Genomic DNA, 22,479 nt, shown 5'->3' with positions numbered 1-22,479 from the left:
TATAGGCCCAGGAATAGGTCTGCTGGATCATATGGTAGCTCAATGGTTACCTTTTAAAGGCACCTCTATTCTGTTCTCCTTAGTGGCTCTTTCCAGGTTACGTCCCACTTAAAGTAGAGGGTATGCATTTCTTCCCGGCACCTTCAGCATTTATTCTTTGTAGTTTTTGCTGATGGTTATTCTGAGTGGTGTGAGCTGATACCTCTTTGTGGTTGAATTTGCATGTGTCTCATAATGTGTTGAAATTGAGCTTTAAGACATGTCCTTTTTATTTTTCCAGCTGTGATTAGAGCTTATTTCTTCAAAGTGTTTTCTTAAAGTATGTGTCACCATTTGAAATATTTTGGCCATTATCTCCCTCAAGACATTTTGAGGGCAGATTTCATTTACAGACCTGCAGTACTTGTTCATATGAAGTGACCATTAGCTCAGGCTTTAAACCTGCTTTTGCAGGTAATGGCCAGAGAGCGGCAGCCTTTCTACGTTCCCCATGCTGGTACTAGGGAAACAGACCTACCGGCCAGTGGTGTTCTTCGGTTATAAATTAGACTGCAATGTGCCCGGATAAACCCACAAATGTTGATGACTCCTTGCTTTTGTTTGTTTTTAATTTAATTTATATTTATTATTAGAGTAATATTCCATTGTGTACGTGGACCACTTCTTCTTGGTGCATTCCTCGGTTGATGGACATTTTCATTGCTTCCAAGTGCTGGCTATGGTAAATATTGCTGGCGTACAGGTTTGCCAGCCTGTGATTTTTGATTCTCATTTTCTCAGGTGATAGGCCAAGCAGTGGTTGTGATTGATTGACTGGTAGCTCAATGTTTCCCTTTTCAAAGCACCTACATTGTGTTTGCATTAGTGGCTCTTTACATGTCCCCCCTTACAAACGAGGGTACGCATTTCTCCACACTCCCTTCACCGTTTATATTTTGCAGCATTTTTCCTAAAGGCCATTCTGATTGCTGTGAGCTGATAGGTTTTTGTAATATGGGTATGCATGACATTAAAATTTTTAAAATTCATCATATTCCTACGCCTTTTTCTTTTCTCTTAAAAGAAAAAACCGTAAGTACAATAGAGCTCTTGAAATTGACTTCTTCGAAGGTTGCCCTCTTTTGAATTTTTTGGTCGATTTTTGACCCCAGAAATTTTTTGGAGGGCAGGTGTCATTGACAGAACTGCAAGTTGGTGAAAATTTAGTGACCTTTTGCAGTGGGTTCAAAGCTGCTGTTGTGGGAAACGTCCACAAGGAGGTAGCTTTTCTCCATTCCCCAATCTGGGTACTAGGGCAGCAGAGCCTTTCTGGAAGTCATTGTCCTAGGTTATAAATTAGAATGGAATTTGCCAGGAGAAATCCCCATAAGTTTATGTCTCATTACTTCTTCTTGGTTTTTAAATTTTTTTTAATCTGGGTAAAGTTTAGAATATTGTTTGTCCTAGGTGTACACCATCTGGTCCATTTGTACATTATGTATGTCTATTAATGTACAGATCCTCTTCCCATGTAAAATATTACAGTGTTCCATCGACCTCCCTTGCTATATGTTCGGTCTTTTTGATACATGTATATAATATGTATTTGTATATGTATAGTAACACTAATCCTCATTTCTCAATTTCCCCCCTCCTTTCCTTTTAGATGAGCATAGTTTGTTTTGTTTTCTAAGCCTGTGAGTGTCTTTCTCTTTGGAAATATGTTCATCTGTGTCAGTTATTAGATAATGCCATAAGTGATTATATAGGCTATAGGTCTTTTGCTTTCCGACCTACTTCATGTTTTGTGATTATCTCCAGGCTCATCTGTGGTGCCTCAAAGAGCAGCGCTTCAGTGTTTTCCATGGCTAATATTCCATTGTGTACATGGACCACTTCTTCTTGGTGCACTCCTCTGTTGATGGACATTTTCCTTGCTTCCAAGTGTTGCCTATGGTAAATATTGCTGGAGGGCAGGATTGCCAGCCTGTGATTTGTGATTTGCATTTTCTCAGGTGATAGACCCAGCAGTGGTTATGATTGATTGACTGGTATGGTAGCTCAACGTTTACCTTTTCAAGGCACCTCAATTGTGCTTTCATTAGTGGCTCTTACCACGTCCCCCTTAGAATCGAGGGTACGCACTTCTCCACAATCACGTCAGCATTTCTTGTTTGCAGCATTTTTGTTGATGGCCATTCTGACTGGTGTGAGCTGATAGGTGTTTGTAATTTGGGTTTACATGTCTGTAAAAATTCCTACAATTCATCATTTTTCCACGCCTTTTTCTTTTCTGTTAAAAGAAAAAAGAACAAAAGTGTGAGTATAATATACCTCTTCAAATTTTCTTTTTGGAAGGTTGCACTCTAGAATTTTTTGGTCGATTTTCGACCTCAGTATTTTTTGGAGGGCAGGTGTCATTTACAGACCTGCAATTGGTGAATATTTAGTGACCTTTTGCAGTGGGTTTAAAGCTGCTGTGGTGGGAAACGGCCACAAGGATGCAGCATTTCTCCATTCCCAAATCTGGGTACTAGGGCAGCAGAGCCGTTCTGGAAGTCGTTTGCCTAGGTTGTAAATTTGAATGGAATGTGCCAGGAAACCCCCCCATAAGTTTATGTCTCATTACTCCTAGTTCGTTGTTTTAATTTTTTCAATTGGGGTAATGGTTAGAATGTTGCTTGTCCAAGGTGTACACACTCTGGTTCATCTACATATTCTATATACCTATTTATGTAGAGATCCTCTTCCCCTGTAAATTATTACAGAGTGTTCCGTAAACCTTCCTTGCTATATGGTCGGTCTTTTTGATATATGTATATAATATGTATTTCTATACATATGGTAACGCTAATCTTCATTTATCCATTCCCCCCACCTTTCCTTTTAGATAAGCATAGTTTTTTTTTAATAAGTCTGTGATTGACTTTCTCTGTGGAATTATGTTCATTTGTGTCAGTTATTAGATAACGCCTATAAGTGATATCATAGGATATAGGACTTTTGCTTTCCGACTTACCTCATGTTCTGTGATTATCTCCAAGATCATCTATGGTGCCTCAAAGAGCAGTGTTTCATTGTTTTCCATGGCTAGTATTCATTGTGTACATGGACCACTTCTTCTTTATCCTTTCATCTGTTGATGGACATTTTGGTTGCTTCACTGTCTTGGCTATGGTGAATAAGGCTGCAGTGCAGTTTTTGCAGCCCGGGTCTTCTTCATTCTGGTCTTCTCAGGTGAGAGGCCCATTGGTGCGTCTGCTGGATTGAATGGTACCTCAATTTTTCCTTTTCAACGCAGCTCCTTTCTGTTCTCATTATTAGCGTTTAACCCTTTTGCATCTCACCAGCAGCTAGAGGGTACACAGTTCTCTAAAACCTCTTCAGCATTTATTGTTTGTAGACTTTTTGCCAATGGTCAGTCGACTGGTGTGAGTTGAAAACTTTTTGTAGATTAGATTGCATGAGTCTAATACTTCCTGAGGTGGAGCGTTTATCCATTTTCCTTTCTTTAAAAAGAGAGTGAGTAAAACTTACCTCTTCATACTATCTTCTTGAAAATTTGGCCTGTTTTGAATTTTTTGTATCCATTCCCTACCTCAGCACAATTTTGAGGGCAGGTGTCCTTTACAGCCCTGAGTCCTTGTGAATGGTAAGTGACCATTAGCTGTGGGTTAAAAGCTGCTCTTGCGGGAATCGGCCACAAGGCGGCAGCATTTCTCCTTTACCAAATCTGGTTACTAGGGCAACAGAGCCTTACTGGAAGTGGTGTTCTAGGTTGTAAATTAGAATGGAATGTGCGAGGAAAAAGCCCTTTAAGTTTATGTCTCATTACTTCTTGTTGGTATTTTGAATTTAATTTTTATTTCTTATCACAGCAAACTTGATTACAATGTTTTGTTTGTTCTAGGTGTGCAAGATGTGGTTCTTTCACACACATGCATATATCTATTCTTCTTCGGATCCTTTTCCCATGTAGGTAATGACACAATGTTGAGTAGACTTCTCTTGGTATTGCGTAGGTCTTTGGTGATTATATATTTCACATGTGTTTGTATCTCTCTGTTAACCTCAATATGGTAATGTATCCAATCCTCACACCTTTCCATTTGGTGAACCATAAGTTTTTTTAATGAATCTATGATAGTGTTTCTCTGTGGAAATATCTTTGTTTGTATCATTTTTTAGGTAACACCTATATGTGATATGATAGGATATGTGTCTTTCGCTTTCTCACTTACTCCAAGTTGCGTGATTACTTCTAGACTCATCTATGGTGCTGCAAATGGCATTGTTTCATTTTTTCACTAGCTCCTATTCCATCTGTACAGGTAGCAGTTCTTCTTTGTCCACCCATCTGTCGGTGGACTTTTTGGTTACTTCCATATCTTGGCTATTGTAATACTATGCAATGTAGATGTGTGTGCCTGTGTCCTTCCAATTCTCTCTTCTTAGTTTATAGGCCCAGGAATAGGTCTGCTGGATCATATGGTAGCTCAATGGTTACCTTTTAAAGGCACCTCTATTCTGTTCTCCTTAGTGGCTCTTTCCAGGTTACGTCCCACTTAAAGTAGAGGGTATGCATTTCTTCCCGGCACCTTCAGCATTTATTCTTTGTAGTTTTTGCTGATGGTTATTCTGAGTGGTGTGAGCTGATACCTCTTTGTGGTTGAATTTGCATGTGTCTCATAATGTGTTGAAATTGAGCTTTAAGACATGTCCTTTTTATTTTTCCAGCTGTGATTAGAGCTTATTTCTTCAAAGTGTTTTCTTAAAGTATGTGTCACCATTTGAAATATTTTGGCCATTATCTCCCTCAAGACATTTTGAGGGCAGATTTCATTTACAGACCTGCAGTACTTGTTCATATGAAGTGACCATTAGCTCAGGCTTTAAACCTGCTTTTGCAGGTAATGGCCAGAGAGCGGCAGCCTTTCTACGTTCCCCATGCTGGTACTAGGGAAACAGACCTACCGGCCAGTGGTGTTCTTCGGTTATAAATTAGACTGCAATGTGCCCGGATAAACCCACAAATGTTGATGACTCCTTGCTTTTGTTTGTTTTTAATTTAATTTATATTTATTATTAGAGTAATATTCCATTGTGTACGTGGACCACTTCTTCTTGGTGCATTCCTCGGTTGATGGACATTTTCATTGCTTCCAAGTGCTGGCTATGGTAAATATTGCTGGTGTACAGGTTTGCCAGCCTGTGATTTTTGATTCTCATTTTCTCAGGTGATAGGCCAAGCAGTGGTTGTGATTGATTGACTGGTAGCTCAATGTTTCCCTTTTCAAAGCACCTACATTGTGTTTGCATTAGTGGCTCTTTACATGTCCCCCCTTACAAACGAGGGTACGCATTTCTCCACACTCCCTTCACCGTTTATATTTTGCAGCATTTTTCCTAAAGGCCATTCTGATTGCTGTGAGCTGATAGGTTTTTGTAATATGGGTATGCATGACATTAAAATTTTTAAAATTCATCATATTCCTACGCCTTTTCCTTTTCTCTTAAAAGAAAAAACCGTAAGTACAATAGAGCTCTTGAAATTGACTTCTTCGAAGGTTGCCCTCTTTTGAATTTTTTGGTCGATTTTTGACCCCTGAAATTTTTTGGATGGCAGGTGTCATTGACAGAACTGCAAGTTGGTGAAAATTTAGTGACCTTTTGCAGTGGGTTCAAAGCTGCTGTTGTGGGAAACGTCCACAAGGAGGTAGCTTTTCTCCATTCCCCAATCTGGGTACTAGGGCAGCAGAGCCTTTCTGGAAGTCATTGTCCTAGGTTATAAATTAGAATGGAATTTGCCAGGAGAAATCCCCATAAGTTTATGTCTCATTACTTCTTCTTGGTTTTTAAAATTTTTTTAATCTGGGTAAAGTTTAGAATATTGTTTGTCCTAGGTGTACACCATCTGGTCCATTTGTACATTATGTATGTCTATTAATGTACAGATCCTCTTCCCATGTAAAATATTACAGTGTTCCATCGACCTCCCTTGCTATATGTTCGGTCTTTTTGATACATGTATATAATATGTATTTGTATATGTATAGTAACACTAATCCTCATTTCTCAATTTCCCCCCTCCTTTCCTTTTAGATGAGCATAGTTTGTTTTGTTTTCTAAGCCTGTGAGTGTCTTTCTCTTTGGAAATATGTTCATCTGTGTCAGTTATTAGATAATGCCATAAGTGATAATATAGGCTATAGGTCTTTTGCTTTCCGACCTACTTCATGTTTTGTGATTATCTCCAGGCTCATCTGTGGTGCCTCAAAGAGCAGCGCTTCAGTGTTTTCCATGGCTAATATTCCATTGTGTACATGGACCACTTCTTCTTGGTGCATTCCTCTGTTGATGGACATTTTCCTTGCTTCCAAGTGTTGCCTATGGTAAATAATGCTGGAGGGCAGGATTGCCAGCCTGTGATTTGTGATTTTCATTTTCTCAGGTGATAGACCCAGCAGTGGTTATGATTGATTGAATGGTATGGTAGCTCAACGTTTACCTTTTCAAGGCACCTCAATTGTGCTTTCATTAGTGGCTCTTACCACGTCCCCCTTAGAATCGAGGGTACGCACTTCTCCACAATCAGGTCAGCATTTCTTGTTTGCAGCATTTTTGTTGATGGCCATTCTGACTGGTGTGAGCTGATAGGTGTTTGTAATTTGGGTTTACATGTCTGTAAAAATTCCTACAATTCATCATTTTTCCACGCCTTTTTCTTTTCTGTTAAAAGAAAAAAGAACAAAAGTGTGAGTATAATATACCTCTTCAAATTTTCTTTTTGGAAGGTTGCACTCTAGAATTTTTTGGTCGATTTTCGACCTCAGTATTTTTTGGAGGGCAGGTGTCATTTACAGACCTGCAATTGGTGAATATTTAGTGACCTTTTGCAGTGGGTTTAAAGCTGCTGTGGTGGGAAATGGCCACAAGGATGCAGCATTTCTCCATTCCCAAATCTGGGTACTAGGGCAGCACAGCCGTTCTGGAAGTCGTTTGCCTAGGTTGTAAATTTGAATGGAATGTGCCAGGAAAACCCCCCATAAGTTTATGTCTCATTACGCCTAGTTCGTTGTTTTAATTTTTTCAATTGGGGTAATGGTTAGAATGTTGCTTGTCCAAGGTGTACACACTCTGGTTCATCTACATATTCTATATACCTATTTATGTAGAGATCCTCTTCCCCTGTAAATTATTACAGAGTGTTCCGTAAACCTTCCTTGCTATATGGTCGGTCTTTTTGATATATGTATATAATATGTATTTGTATACATATGGTAACGCTAATCTTCATTTCTCCATTCCCCCCACCTTTCCTTTTAGATAAGCATAGGTTTTTTTTTAATAAGTCTGTGATTGACTTTCTCTGTGGAAATATGTTCATTTGTGTCAGTTATTAGATAACGCCTATAAGTGATATCATAGGATATAGGACTTTTGCTTTCCGACTTACCTCATGTTCTATGATTATCTCCAAGATCATCTATGGTGCCTCAAAGAGCAGTGTTTCATTGTTTTCCATGGCTAGTATTCATTGTGTACATGGACCACTTCTTCTTTATCCTTTCATCTGTTGATGGACATTTTGGTTGCTTCACTGTCTTGTCTATTGTGAATAAGGCTGCAGTGCAGCTTTTGCAGCCCGGGTCTTCTTCATTCTGGTCTTCTCAGGTGAGAGGCCCATTGGTGCGCCTGCTGGATTGAATGGTACCTCAATTTTTCCTTTTCAACGCAACTCCTTTCTGTTCTCATTATTAGCGTTTAACCCTTTTGCATCTCACCAGCAGCTAGAGGGTACACAGTTCTCTAAAACCTCTTCAGCATTTATTGTTTGTAGACTTTTTGCCAATGGTCAGTCGACTGGTGTGAGTTGAAAACTTTTTGTAGATTAGATTGCATGAGTCTAATACTTCCTGAGGTGGAGCTTTTATCCATTTTCCTTTCTTTAAAAAGAGAGTGAGTAAAACTTACCTCTTCATACTATCTTCTTGAAAATTTGGCCTGTTTTGAATTTTTTGTATCCATTCCCTACCTCAGCACAATTTTGAGGGCAGGTGTCCTTTACAGCCCTGAGTCCTTGTGAATGGTAAGTGACCATTAGCTGTGGGTTAAAAGCTGCTCTTGCGGGAATCGGCCACAAGGCGGCAGCATTTCTCCTTTACCAAATCTGGTTACTAGGGCAACAGAGCCTTACTGGAAGTGGTGTTCTAGGTTGTAAATTAGAATGGAATGTGCGAGGAAAAAGCCCTTTAAGTTTATGTCTCATTACTTCTTGTTGGTATTTTGAATTTAATTTTTATTTCTTATCACAGCAAACTTGATTACAATGTTTTGTTTGTTCTAGGTGTGCAAGATGTGGTTCTTTCACACACATGCATATATCTATTCTTCTTCGGATCCTTTTCCCATGTAGGTAATGACACAATGTTGAGTAGACTTCTCTTGGTATTGCGTAGGTCTTTGGTGATTATATATTTCACATGTGTTTGTATCTCTCTGTTAACCTCAATATGGTAATGTATCCAATCCTCACACCTTTCCATTTGGTGAACCATAAGTTTTTTTAATGAATCTATGATAGTGTTTCTCTGTGGAAATATCTTTGTTTGTATCATTTTTTAGGTAACACCTATATGTGATATGATAGGATATGTGTCTTTCGCTTTCTCACTTACTCCAAGTTGCGTGATTACTTCTAGACTCATCTATGGTGCTGCAAATGGCATTGTTTCATTTTTTCACTAGCTCCTATTCCATCTGTACAGGTAGCAGTTCTTCTTTGTCCACCCATCTGTCGGTGGACTTTTTGGTTACTTCCATATCTTGGCTATTGTAATACTATGCAATGTAGATTTGCGTGCCTGTGTCCTTCCAATTCTCTCTTCTTAGTTTATAGGCCCAGGAATAGGTCTGCTGGATCATATGGTAGCTCAATGGTTACCTTTTAAAGGCACCTCTATTCTGTTCTCCTTAGTGGCTCTTTCCAGGTTACGTCCCACTTAAAGTAGAGGGTATGCATTTCTTCCCGGCACCTTCAGCATTTATTCTTTGTAGTTTTTGCTGATGGTTATTCTGAGTGGTGTGAGCTGATACCTCTTTGTGGTTGAATTTGCATGTGTCTCATAATGTGTTGAAATTGAGCTTTAAGACATGTCCTTTTTATTTTTCCAGCTGTGATTAGAGCTTATTTCTTCAAAGTGTTTTCTTAAAGTATGTGTCACCATTTGAAATATTTTGGCCATTATCTCCCTCAAGACATTTTGAGGGCAGATTTCATTTACAGACCTGCAGTACTTGTTCATATGAAGTGACCATTAGCTCAGGCTTTAAACCTGCTTTTGCAGGTAATGGCCAGAGAGCGGCAGCCTTTCTACGTTCCCCATGCTGGTACTAGGGAAACAGACCTACCGGCCAGTGGTGTTCTTCGGTTATAAATTAGACTGCAATGTGCCCGGATAAACCCACAAATGTTGATGACTCCTTGCTTTTGTTTGTTTTTAATTTAATTTATATTTATTATTAGAGTAATATTCCATTGTGTACGTGGACCACTTCTTCTTGGTGCATTCCTCGGTTGATGGACATTTTCATTGCTTCCAAGTGCTGGCTATGGTAAATATTGCTGGCGTACAGGTTTGCCAGCCTGTGATTTTTGATTCTCATTTTCTCAGGTGATAGGCCAAGCAGTGGTTGTGATTGATTGACTGGTAGCTCAATGTTTCCCTTTTCAAAGCACCTACATTGTGTTTGCATTAGTGGCTCTTTACATGTCCCCCCTTACAAACGAGGGTACGCATTTCTCCACACTCCCTTCACCGTTTATATTTTGCAGCATTTTTCCTAAAGGCCATTCTGATTGCTGTGAGCTGATAGGTTTTTGTAATATGGGTATGCATGACATTAAAATTTTTAAAATTCATCATATTCCTACGCCTTTTTCTTTTCTCTTAAAAGAAAAAACCGTAAGTACAATAGAGCTCTTGAAATTGACTTCTTCGAAGGTTGCCCTCTTTTGAATTTTTTGGTCGATTTTTGACCCCAGAAATTTTTTGGAGGGCAGGTGTCATTGACAGAACTGCAAGTTGGTGAAAATTTAGTGACCTTTTGCAGTGGGTTCAAAGCTGCTGTTGTGGGAAACGTCCACAAGGAGGTAGCTTTTCTCCATTCCCCAATCTGGGTACTAGGGCAGCAGAGCCTTTCTGGAAGTCATTGTCCTAGGTTATAAATTAGAATGGAATTTGCCAGGAGAAATCCCCATAAGTTTATGTCTCATTACTTCTTCTTGGTTTTTAAATTTTTTTTAATCTGGGTAAAGTTTAGAATATTGTTTGTCCTAGGTGTACACCATCTGGTCCATTTGTACATTATGTATGTCTATTAATGTACAGATCCTCTTCCCATGTAAAATATTACAGTGTTCCATCGACCTCCCTTGCTATATGTTCGGTCTTTTTGATACATGTATATAATATGTATTTGTATATGTATAGTAACACTAATCCTCATTTCTCAATTTCCCCCCTCCTTTCCTTTTAGATGAGCATAGTTTGTTTTGTTTTCTAAGCCTGTGAGTGTCTTTCTCTTTGGAAATATGTTCATCTGTGTCAGTTATTAGATAATGCCATAAGTGATTATATAGGCTATAGGTCTTTTGCTTTCCGACCTACTTCATGTTTTGTGATTATCTCCAGGCTCATCTGTGGTGCCTCAAAGAGCAGCGCTTCAGTGTTTTCCATGGCTAATATTCCATTGTGTACATGGACCACTTCTTCTTGGTGCACTCCTCTGTTGATGGACATTTTCCTTGCTTCCAAGTGTTGCCTATGGTAAATATTGCTGGAGGGCAGGATTGCCAGCCTGTGATTTGTGATTTGCATTTTCTCAGGTGATAGACCCAGCAGTGGTTATGATTGATTGACTGGTATGGTAGCTCAACGTTTACCTTTTCAAGGCACCTCAATTGTGCTTTCATTAGTGGCTCTTACCACGTCCCCCTTAGAATCGAGGGTACGCACTTCTCCACAATCACGTCAGCATTTCTTGTTTGCAGCATTTTTGTTGATGGCCATTCTGACTGGTGTGAGCTGATAGGTGTTTGTAATTTGGGTTTACATGTCTGTAAAAATTCCTACAATTCATCATTTTTCCACGCCTTTTTCTTTTCTGTTAAAAGAAAAAAGAACAAAAGTGTGAGTATAATATACCTCTTCAAATTTTCTTTTTGGAAGGTTGCACTCTAGAATTTTTTGGTCGATTTTCGACCTCAGTATTTTTTGGAGGGCAGGTGTCATTTACAGACCTGCAATTGGTGAATATTTAGTGACCTTTTGCAGTGGGTTTAAAGCTGCTGTGGTGGGAAACGGCCACAAGGATGCAGCATTTCTCCATTCCCAAATCTGGGTACTAGGGCAGCAGAGCCGTTCTGGAAGTCGTTTGCCTAGGTTGTAAATTTGAATGGAATGTGCCAGGAAACCCCCCCATAAGTTTATGTCTCATTACTCCTAGTTCGTTGTTTTAATTTTTTCAATTGGGGTAATGGTTAGAATGTTGCTTGTCCAAGGTGTACACACTCTGGTTCATCTACATATTCTATATACCTATTTATGTAGAGATCCTCTTCCCCTGTAAATTATTACAGAGTGTTCCGTAAACCTTCCTTGCTATATGGTCGGTCTTTTTGATATATGTATATAATATGTATTTCTATACATATGGTAACGCTAATCTTCATTTATCCATTCCCCCCACCTTTCCTTTTAGATAAGCATAGTTTTTTTTTAATAAGTCTGTGATTGACTTTCTCTGTGGAATTATGTTCATTTGTGTCAGTTATTAGATAACGCCTATAAGTGATATCATAGGATATAGGACTTTTGCTTTCCGACTTACCTCATGTTCTGTGATTATCTCCAAGATCATCTATGGTGCCTCAAAGAGCAGTGTTTCATTGTTTTCCATGGCTAGTATTCATTGTGTACATGGACCACTTCTTCTTTATCCTTTCATCTGTTGATGGACATTTTGGTTGCTTCACTGTCTTGGCTATGGTGAATAAGGCTGCAGTGCAGTTTTTGCAGCCCGGGTCTTCTTCATTCTGGTCTTCTCAGGTGAGAGGCCCATTGGTGCGTCTGCTGGATTGAATGGTACCTCAATTTTTCCTTTTCAACGCAGCTCCTTTCTGTTCTCATTATTAGCGTTTAACCCTTTTGCATCTCACCAGCAGCTAGAGGGTACACAGTTCTCTAAAACCTCTTCAGCATTTATTGTTTGTAGACTTTTTGCCAATGGTCAGTCGACTGGTGTGAGTTGAAAACTTTTTGTAGATTAGATTGCATGAGTCTAATACTTCCTGAGGTGGAGCGTTTATCCATTTTCCTTTCTTTAAAAAGAGAGTGAGTAAAACTTACCTCTTCATACTATCTTCTTGAAAATTTGGCCTGTTTTGAATTTTTTGTATCCATTCCCTACCTCAGCACAATTTTGAGGGCAGGTGTCCTTTACAGCCCTGAGTCCTTGTGAATGGTAAGTGACCATTAGCTGTGGGTTAAAAGCTGCTCTTGCGGGAATCGGCCACAAGGCGGCAGCATTTCTCCTTTACCAAATCTGGTTACTAGGGCAACAGAGCCTTACTGGAAGTGGTGTTCTAGGTTGTAAATTAGAATGGAATGTGCGAGGAAAAAGCCCTTTAAGTTTATGTCTCATTACTTCTTGTTGGTATTTTGAATTTAATTTTTATTTCTTATCACAGCAAACTTGATTACAATGTTTTGTTTGTTCTAGGTGTGCAAGATGTGGTTCTTTCACACACATGCATATATCTATTCTTCTTCGGATCCTTTTCCCATGTAGGTAATGACACAATGTTGAGTAGACTTCTCTTGGTATTGCGTAGGTCTTTGGTGATTATATATTTCACATGTGTTTGTATCTCTCTGTTAACCTCAATATGGTAATGTATCCAATCCTCACACCTTTCCATTTGGTGAACCATAAGTTTTTTTAATGAATCTATGATAGTGTTTCTCTGTGGAAATATCTTTGTTTGTATCATTTTTTAGGTAACACCTATATGTGATATGATAGGATATGTGTCTTTCGCTTTCTCACTTACTCCAAGTTGCGTGATTACTTCTAGACTCATCTATGGTGCTGCAAATGGCATTGTTTCATTTTTTCACTAGCTCCTATTCCATCTGTACAGGTAGCAGTTCTTCTTTGTCCACCCATCTGTCGGTGGACTTTTTGGTTACTTCCATATCTTGGCTATTGTAATACTATGCAATGTAGATGTGTGTGCCTGTGTCCTTCCAATTCTCTCTTCTTAGTTTATAGGCCCAGGAATAGGTCTGCTGGATCATATGGTAGCTCAATGGTTACCTTTTAAAGGCACCTCTATTCTGTTCTCCTTAGTGGCTCTTTCCAGGTTACGTCCCACTTAAAGTAGAGGGTATGCATTTCTTCCCGGCACCTTCAGCATTTATTCTTTGTAGTTTTTGCTGATGGTTATTCTGAGTGGTGTGAGCTGATACCTCTTTGTGGTTGAATTTGCATGTGTCTCATAATGTGTTGAAATTGAGCTTTAAGACATGTCCTTTTTATTTTTCCAGCTGTGATTAGAGCTTATTTCTTCAAAGTGTTTTCTTAAAGTATGTGTCACCATTTGAAATATTTTGGCCATTATCTCCCTCAAGACATTTTGAGGGCAGATTTCATTTACAGACCTGCAGTACTTGTTCATATGAAGTGACCATTAGCTCAGGCTTTAAACCTGCTTTTGCAGGTAATGGCCAGAGAGCGGCAGCCTTTCTACGTTCCCCATGCTGGTACTAGGGAAACAGACCTACCGGCCAGTGGTGTTCTTCGGTTATAAATTAGACTGCAATGTGCCCGGATAAACCCACAAATGTTGATGACTCCTTGCTTTTGTTTGTTTTTAATTTAATTTATATTTATTATTAGAGTAATATTCCATTGTGTACGTGGACCACTTCTTCTTGGTGCATTCCTCGGTTGATGGACATTTTCATTGCTTCCAAGTGCTGGCTATGGTAAATATTGCTGGTGTACAGGTTTGCCAGCCTGTGATTTTTGATTCTCATTTTCTCAGGTGATAGGCCAAGCAGTGGTTGTGATTGATTGACTGGTAGCTCAATGTTTCCCTTTTCAAAGCACCTACATTGTGTTTGCATTAGTGGCTCTTTACATGTCCCCCCTTACAAACGAGGGTACGCATTTCTCCACACTCCCTTCACCGTTTATATTTTGCAGCATTTTTCCTAAAGGCCATTCTGATTGCTGTGAGCTGATAGGTTTTTGTAATATGGGTATGCATGACATTAAAATTTTTAAAATTCATCATATTCCTACGCCTTTTCCTTTTCTCTTAAAAGAAAAAACCGTAAGTACAATAGAGCTCTTGAAATTGACTTCTTCGAAGGTTGCCCTCTTTTGAATTTTTTGGTCGATTTTTGACCCCTGAAATTTTTTGGATGGCAGGTGTCATTGACAGAACTGCAAGTTGGTGAAAATTTAGTGACCTTTTGCAGTGGGTTCAAAGCTGCTGTTGTGGGAAACGTCCACAAGGAGGTAGCTTTTCTCCATTCCCCAATCTGGGTACTAGGGCAGCAGAGCCTTTCTGGAAGTCATTGTCCTAGGTTATAAATTAGAATGGAATTTGCCAGGAGAAATCCCCATAAGTTTATGTCTCATTACTTCTTCTTGGTTTTTAAAATTTTTTTAATCTGGGTAAAGTTTAGAATATTGTTTGTCCTAGGTGTACACCATCTGGTCCATTTGTACATTATGTATGTCTATTAATGTACAGATCCTCTTCCCATGTAAAATATTACAGTGTTCCATCGACCTCCCTTGCTATATGTTCGGTCTTTTTGATACATGTATATAATATGTATTTGTATATGTATAGTAACACTAATCCTCATTTCTCAATTTCCCCCCTCCTTTCCTTTTAGATGAGCATAGTTTGTTTTGTTTTCTAAGCCTGTGAGTGTCTTTCTCTTTGGAAATATGTTCATCTGTGTCAGTTATTAGATAATGCCATAAGTGATTATATAGGCTATAGGTCTTTTGCTTTCCGACCTACTTCATGTTTTGTGATTATCTCCAGGCTCATCTGTGGTGCCTCAAAGAGCAGCGCTTCAGTGTTTTCCATGGCTAATATTCCATTGTGTACATGGACCACTTCTTCTTGGTGCATTCCTCTGTTGATGGACATTTTCCTTGCTTCCAAGTGTTGCCTATGGTAAATATTGCTGGAGGGCAGGATTGCCAGCCTGTGATTTGTGATTTTCATTTTCTCAGGTGATAGACCCAGCAGTGGTTATGATTGATTGACTGGTATGGTAGCTCAACGTTTACCTTTTCAAGGCAACTCAATTGTGCTTTCATTAGTGGCTCTTACCACGTCCCCCTTAGAATCGAGGGTACGCACTTCTCCACAATCAGGTCAGCATTTCTTGTTTGCAGCATTTTTGTTGATGGCCATTCTGACTGGTGTGAGCTGATAGGTGTTTGTAATTTGGGTTTACATGTCTGTAAAAATTCCTACAATTCATCATTTTTCCACGCCTTTTTCTTTTCTGTTAAAAGAAAAAAGAACAAAAGTGTGAGTATAATATACCTCTTCAAATTTTCTTTTTGGAAGGTTGCACTCTAGAATTTTTTGGTCGATTTTCGACCTCAGTATTTTTTGGAGGGCAGGTGTCATTTACAGACCTGCAATTGGTGAATATTTAGTGACCTTTTGCAGTGGGTTTAAAGCTGCTGTGGTGGGAAACGGCCACAAGGATGCAGCATTTCTCCATTCCCAAATCTGGGTACTAGGGCAGCAGAGCCGTTCTGGAAGTCGTTTGCCTAGGTTGTAAATTTGAATGGAATGTGCCAGGAAAACCCCCCATAAGTTTATGTCTCATTATGCCTAGTTCGTTGTTTTAATTTTTTCAATTGGGGTAATGGTTAGAATGTTGCTTGTCCAAGGTGTACACACACTGGTTCATCTACATATTCTATATACCTATTTATGTAGAGATCCTCTTCCCCTGTAAATTATTACAGAGTGTTCCGTAAACCTTCCTTGCTATATGGTCGGTCTTTTTGATATATGTATATAATATGTATTTGTATACATATGGTAACGCTAATCTTCATTTCTCCATTCCCCCCACCTTTCCTTTTAGATAAGCATAGGTTTTTTTTTAATAAGTCTGTGATTGACTTTCTCTGTGGAAATATGTTCATTTGTGTCAGTTATTAGATAACGCCTATAAGTGATATCATAGGATATAGGACTTTTGCTTTCCGACTTACCTCATGTTCTGTGATTATCTCCAAGATCATCTATGGTGCCTCAAAGAGCAGTGTTTCATTGTTTTCCATGGCTAGTATTCATTGTGTACATGGACCACTTCTTCTTTATCCTTTCATCTGTTGATGGACATTTTGGTTGCTTCACTGTCTTGTCTATTGTGAATAAGGCTGCAGTGCAGCTTTTGCAGCCCGGGTCTTCTTCATTCTGGTCTTCTCAGGTGAGAGGCCCATTGGTGCGCCTGCTGGATTGAATGGTACCTCAATTTTTCCTTTTCAACGCAGCTCCTTTCTGTTCTCATTATTAGCGTTTAACCCTTTTGCATCTCACCAGCAGCTAGAGGGTACACAGTTCTCTAAAACCTCTTCAGCATTTATTGTTTGTAGACTTTTTGCCAATGGTCAGTCGACTGGTGTGAGTTGAAAACTTTTTGTAGATTAGATTGCATGAGTCTAATACTTCCTGAGGTGGAGCTTTTATCCATTTTCCTTTCTTTAAAAAGAGAGTGAGTAAAACTTACCTCTTCATACTATCTTCTTGAAAATTTGGCCTGTTTTGAATTTTTTGTATCCATTCCCTACCTCAGCACAATTTTGAGGGCAGGTGTCCTTTACAGCCCTGAGTCCTTGTGAATGGTAAGTGACCATTAGCTGTGGGTTAAAAGCTGCTCTTGCGGGAATCGGCCACAAGGCGGCAGCATTTCTCCTTTACCAAATCTGGTTACTAGGGCAACAGAGCCTTACTGGAAGTGGTGTTCTAGGTTGTAAATTCGAATGGAATGTGCGAGGAAAAAGCCCTTTAAGTTTATGTCTCATTACTTCTTGTTGGTATTTTGAATTTAAGTTTTATTTCTTATCACAGCAAACTTGATTACAATGTTTTGTTTGTTCTAGGTGTGCAAGATGTGGTTCTTTCACACACATGCATATATCTATTCTTCTTCGGATCCTTTTCCCATGTAGGTAATGACACAATGTTGAGTAGACTTCTCTTGGTATTGCGTAGGTCTTTGGTGATTATATATTTCACATGTGTTTGTATCTCTCTGTTAACCTCAATATGGTAATGTATCCAATCCTCACACCTTTCCATTTGGTGAACCATAAGTTTTTTTAATGAATCTATGATAGTGTTTCTCTGTGGAAATATCTTTGTTTGTATCATTTTTTAGGTAACACCTATATGTGATATGATAGGATATGTGTCTTTCGCTTTCTCACTTACTTCAAGTTGCGTGATTACTTCTAGACTCATCTATGGTGCTGCAAATGGCATTGTTTCATTTTTTCACTAGCTCCTGTTCCATCTGTACAGGTAGCAGTTCTTCTTTGTCCACCCATCTGTTGGTGGACTTTTTGGTTACTTCCATATCTTGGCTATTGTAATACTATGCAATGTAGATTTGCGTGCCTGTGTCCTTCCAATTCTCTCTTCTTAGTTTATAGGTCTAGGCATAGGTCTGCTAGATCATATGGTAGCTCAATGGTTACCTTTTAAAGGCACCTCTATTCTGTTCTCCTTAGTGGCTCTTTCCAGGTTACGTCCCACTTAACGTGGAGGGTATGTATTTCTTCCCAGCACCTTCAGCATTTATTCTTTGTAGTTTTTGCTGATGGTTATTCTGAGTGGTGTGAGCTGATACCTCTTTGTGGTTGAATTTGCATGTGTCTCATAATGTGTTGAAATTGAGCTTTAAGACATGTCCTTTTAATTTTTCCAGCTGTGATTAGAGCTTATTTCTTCAAAGTGTTTTCTTAAAGTATGTGTCACCATTTGAAATATTTTGGCCATTATCTCCCTCAAGACATTTTGAGGGCAGGTTTCATTTACAGCCCTGAAGTACTTGTTCATATGAAGTGACCATTAGCTCAGGCTTTAAACCTGCTTTTGCAGGTAATGGCCAGAGAGCGGCAGCCTTTCTACGTTCCCCATGCTGGTACTAGGGAAACAGACCTACCGGCCAGTGGTGTTCTTCGGTTATAAATTAGAGTGCAATGTGCCCGGATAAACCCACAAATGTTGATGTCTCCTTGCTTTTGTTTGTTTTTAATTTAATTAATATTTATTATTAGAGTAATATCCCATTGTGTACGTGGACCACTTCTTCTTGGTGCATTCCTCGGTTGATGGACATTTTCATTGCTTCCAAGTGCTGGCTATGGTAAATATTGCTGGCGTACAGGTTTGCCAGCCTGTGATTTTTGATTCTCATTTTCTCAGGTGATAGGCCAAGCAGTGGTTGTGATTGATTGACTGGTAGCTCAATGTTTCCCTTTTCAAAGCACCTACGTTGTGTTTTCATTAGTGGCTCTTTACATGCCCCCCCTTACAACCGAGGGTACGCATTTCTCCACACTCCCTTCACCGTTTATTTTTGGCAGCATTTTTCCTAATGGCCATTCTGATTGCTGTGAGCTGATAGGTTTTTGTAATATGAGTATGCATGACATTAAAATTTTTAAATTCATCATATTCCTACGCCTTTTTCTTTTCTCTTAAAAGAAAAAACCGTAAGTATAATAGAGCTCTTGAAATTGACTTCTTCGAAGGTTGCCCTCTTTTGAATTTTTTGGTCGATATTTGACCCCAGAAATTTTTTGGAGGGCAGGTGCCATTTACAGAACTGCAAGTTGGTGAAAATTTAGTGACCTTTTGCAGGGGATTCAAAGCTGCTGTTGTGGGAAACGGCCACAAGGAGGTAGCATTTCTCCATTCCCCAAGCTGGGTCCTAGGGCAGCAGAGCCTTTCTGGAAGTCATTGTCCTAGGTTGTAAATTAGAATGGAATTTGCCAGGAGAAATCCCCTTAAGTTTATGTCTCATTACTTCTTCTTGGTTTTTAAAATTTTTTTTAATCTGGGTAAAGTTTAGAATATTGTTTGTCCTAGGTGTACACCATCTGGTCCATTTGTACATTATGTATGTCTATTAATGTACAGATCCTCTTCCCATGTAAAATATTACAGTGTTCCGTCGACCTCCCTTGCTATATGTTCGGTCTTTTTGATACATGTATATAATATGTATTTGTATATGTATAGTAACACTCACCTTCATTCTCAATTTCCCCCCTCCTTTCCTTTTAGATGAGCATAGTTTGTTTTCTAAGCCTGTGAGTGTCTTTCTCTTTGGAAATATGTTCATCTGTGTCAGTTATTAGGTAATGCCATAAGTGATAATATAGGCTATAGGTCTTTTGCTTTCCGACCTACTTCATGTTTTGTGATTATCTCCAGGCTCATCTATGGTGCCCCAAAGAGTAGTGCTTCAAAGTTTTCCAAGGCTAATATTCCATTGTGTACATGGACCACTTCTTCTTGGTGCATTCCTCTGTTGATGGACATTTTCGTTGCTTCCAAGTGTTGCCTATGGTAAATATTGCTGGAGTGCAGGATTGCCAGCCTGTGATTTTTGATTTTCATTTTCTCAGGTGATAGACCCAGCAGTGGTTATGATTGATTGACTGGTATGGTAGTTCAACGTTTACCTTTTCAAGGCACCTCAATTGTGCTTTCATTTGTGGCTCTTACCACGTCCCCCTTAGAATCGAGGGTACGCATTGCTCCACAATCACGTCAGCATTTATTTTTGGCAGCATTTTTGTTGATGGCCATTCTGACTGGTGTGAGCTGATAGGTTTTTGTAATTTGGGTTTACATGTCTGTAAAAATTCCTACAATTCATCATTTTTCCACGCCTTTTTGTTTTCTGTTAAAAGAAAAAAGAAAAAAAGTGTGAGTATAATATACCTCTTCAAATTTTCTTTTTGGAAGGTTGCACTCTAGAATTTTTGGGTTGATTTTCGACCTCAGTATTTTTTGGAGGGCAGGTGTCATTTACAGACCTGCAATTGGTGAATATTTAGTGACCTTTTGCAGTGGGTTTAAAACTGCTGTTGTGGGAAACGGCCACAAGGATGCAGCATTTCTCCATTCCCAAATCTGGGTACTAGGGCAGCACAGCCGTTCTGGAAGTCGTTTGCCTAGGTTGTAAATTTGAATGGAATGTGCCAGGAAAACCCCCCATAAGTTTATGTCTCATTACTCCTAGTTCGTTGTTTTAATTTTTTCAATTGGGGTAATGGTTAGAATGTTGCTTGTCCAAGGTGTACATCTACATATTCTATATACCTATTTATGTAGAGATCCTCTTCCCGTGTAAATTATTACACAGTGTTCCCTAAACCTTCCTTGCTATATGGTCGGTCTTTTTGATATATGTATATAATATGTATTTGTATACATATGGTAACGCTAATCTTCATTTATCCATTCCCCCCACCTTTCCTTTTAGATAAGCATAGTTTTTTTTTAATAAGTCTGTGATTGACTTTCTCTGTGGAATTATGTTCATTTGTGTCAGTTATTAGATAACGCCTATAAGTGATATCATAGGATATAGGACTTTTGCTTTCCGACTTACCTCATGTTCTGTGATTATCTCCAAGATCATCTATGGTGCCTCAAAGAGCAGTGTTTCATTGTTTTCCATGGCTAGTATTCATTGTGTACATGGACCACTTCTTCTTTATCCTTTCATCTGTTGATGGACATTTTGGTTGCTTCACTGTCTTGTCTATTGTGAATAAGGCTGCAGTGCAACTTTTGCAGCCCGGGTCTTCATTCTGGTCTTCTCAGGTGAGAGGCCCATTGGTGCGCCTGCTGGATTGAATGGTACCTCAATTTTTCCTTTTCAACGCAGCTCCTTTCTGTTCTCATTATTAGCGTTTAACCCTTTTACATCTCACCAGCAGCTAGAGGGTACACAGTTCTCTAAAACCCCTTCAGCATTTATTGTTTGTAGACTTTTTGCCAATGGTCAGTCGACTGGTGTGAGTTGAAAACATTTTGTAGATTAGATTGCATGAGTCTAATACTTCCTGAGGTGGAGCGTTTATCCATTTTCCTTTCTTTAAAAAGAGAGTGAGTAAAACTTACCTCTTCATACTATCTTCTTGAAAATTTTGCCTGTTTTGAATTTTTTTTATCCATTCCCTACCTCAGCACAATTTTGAGGGCAGGTGTCTTTACAGCTCTGAGTCCTTGTGAATGGTAAGTGACCATTAGCAGTGGGTTAAAAGCTGCTCTTGTGGGAATCGGCCACAAGGCGGCAGCATTTCTCCTTTACCAAATCTGGTTACTAGGGCAACAGAGCCTTACTGGAAGTGGTGTTCTAGGTGGTAAATTAGAATGGAATGTGCGAGGAAAAAGCCCTTTAAGTTTATGTCTCATTACCTCTTGTTGGTATTTTGAACTTAATTTTTATTTTTTATCACAGCAAACTTGATTACAATGTTTTGTTTGTTCTAGTTGTGCAAGATGTGGTTCTTTCACACATATGCATATATCTATTCTTCTTCGGATCCTTTTCCCATGTAGGTTATGACACAATGTTGAGTAGTCTTCTCTTGGTATTGCGTAGGTCTTTGGTGATTATATATTTCACATGTGTTTGTATCTCTCTGTTAACCTCAATATGGTAATGTATCCAATCCTCACACCTTTCCATTTGGTGAACCATAAGTTTTTTTAATGAATCTATGATAGTGTTTCTCTGTGGAAATATCTTTGTATCATTTTTTAGGTAACACCTATATGTGATATGATAGGATATGTGTCTTTCGCTTTCTCACTTACTCCAAGTTGACTGATTACTTCTCGACTCATCTATGGTGCTGCAAATGGCATTGTTTCATTTTTTCACTAGCTCCTATTCCATCTGTACAGGTAGCAGTTCTTCTTTGTCCACCCATCTGTCGGTGGACTTTTTGGTTACTTCCATATCTTGGCTATTGTAATACTATGCAATGTAGATTTGCGTGCCTGTGTCCTTTCAGTTCTGTCTTCTTAGTTTATAGGTCCAAGGATAGGTCTGCTGGATCATATGGTAGCTGAATGTTTACCTTTTATAGGCAGCTCTATTCTGTTCTCCTTAGTGGCTTTTTCCAGGTTACATCCCACTTAAAGTGGAGGGTATGTATTTCTTCCCAGCACCTTCAGCATTTATTCTTTGTAGTTTTTGCTGATGGTTATTCTGAGTGGTGTGAGCTGATACCTCTTTGTGGTTGAATTTGCATGTGTCTCATAATGCGTTGAAGTTGAGCGTTAAGACATGTCCATTTTATTTTTCGAGCTGTGATTAGAGCTTATTACTTCAAAGTGTTTTCTTATAGTAT

Source organism: Balaenoptera borealis (assembly GCF_965194805.1).
Source record: "Balaenoptera borealis genome assembly, chromosome: 9".
Classification (NCBI taxonomy): domain Eukaryota; kingdom Metazoa; phylum Chordata; class Mammalia; order Artiodactyla; family Balaenopteridae; genus Balaenoptera; species Balaenoptera borealis.
This window is presented reverse-complemented; position numbering follows the sequence as displayed.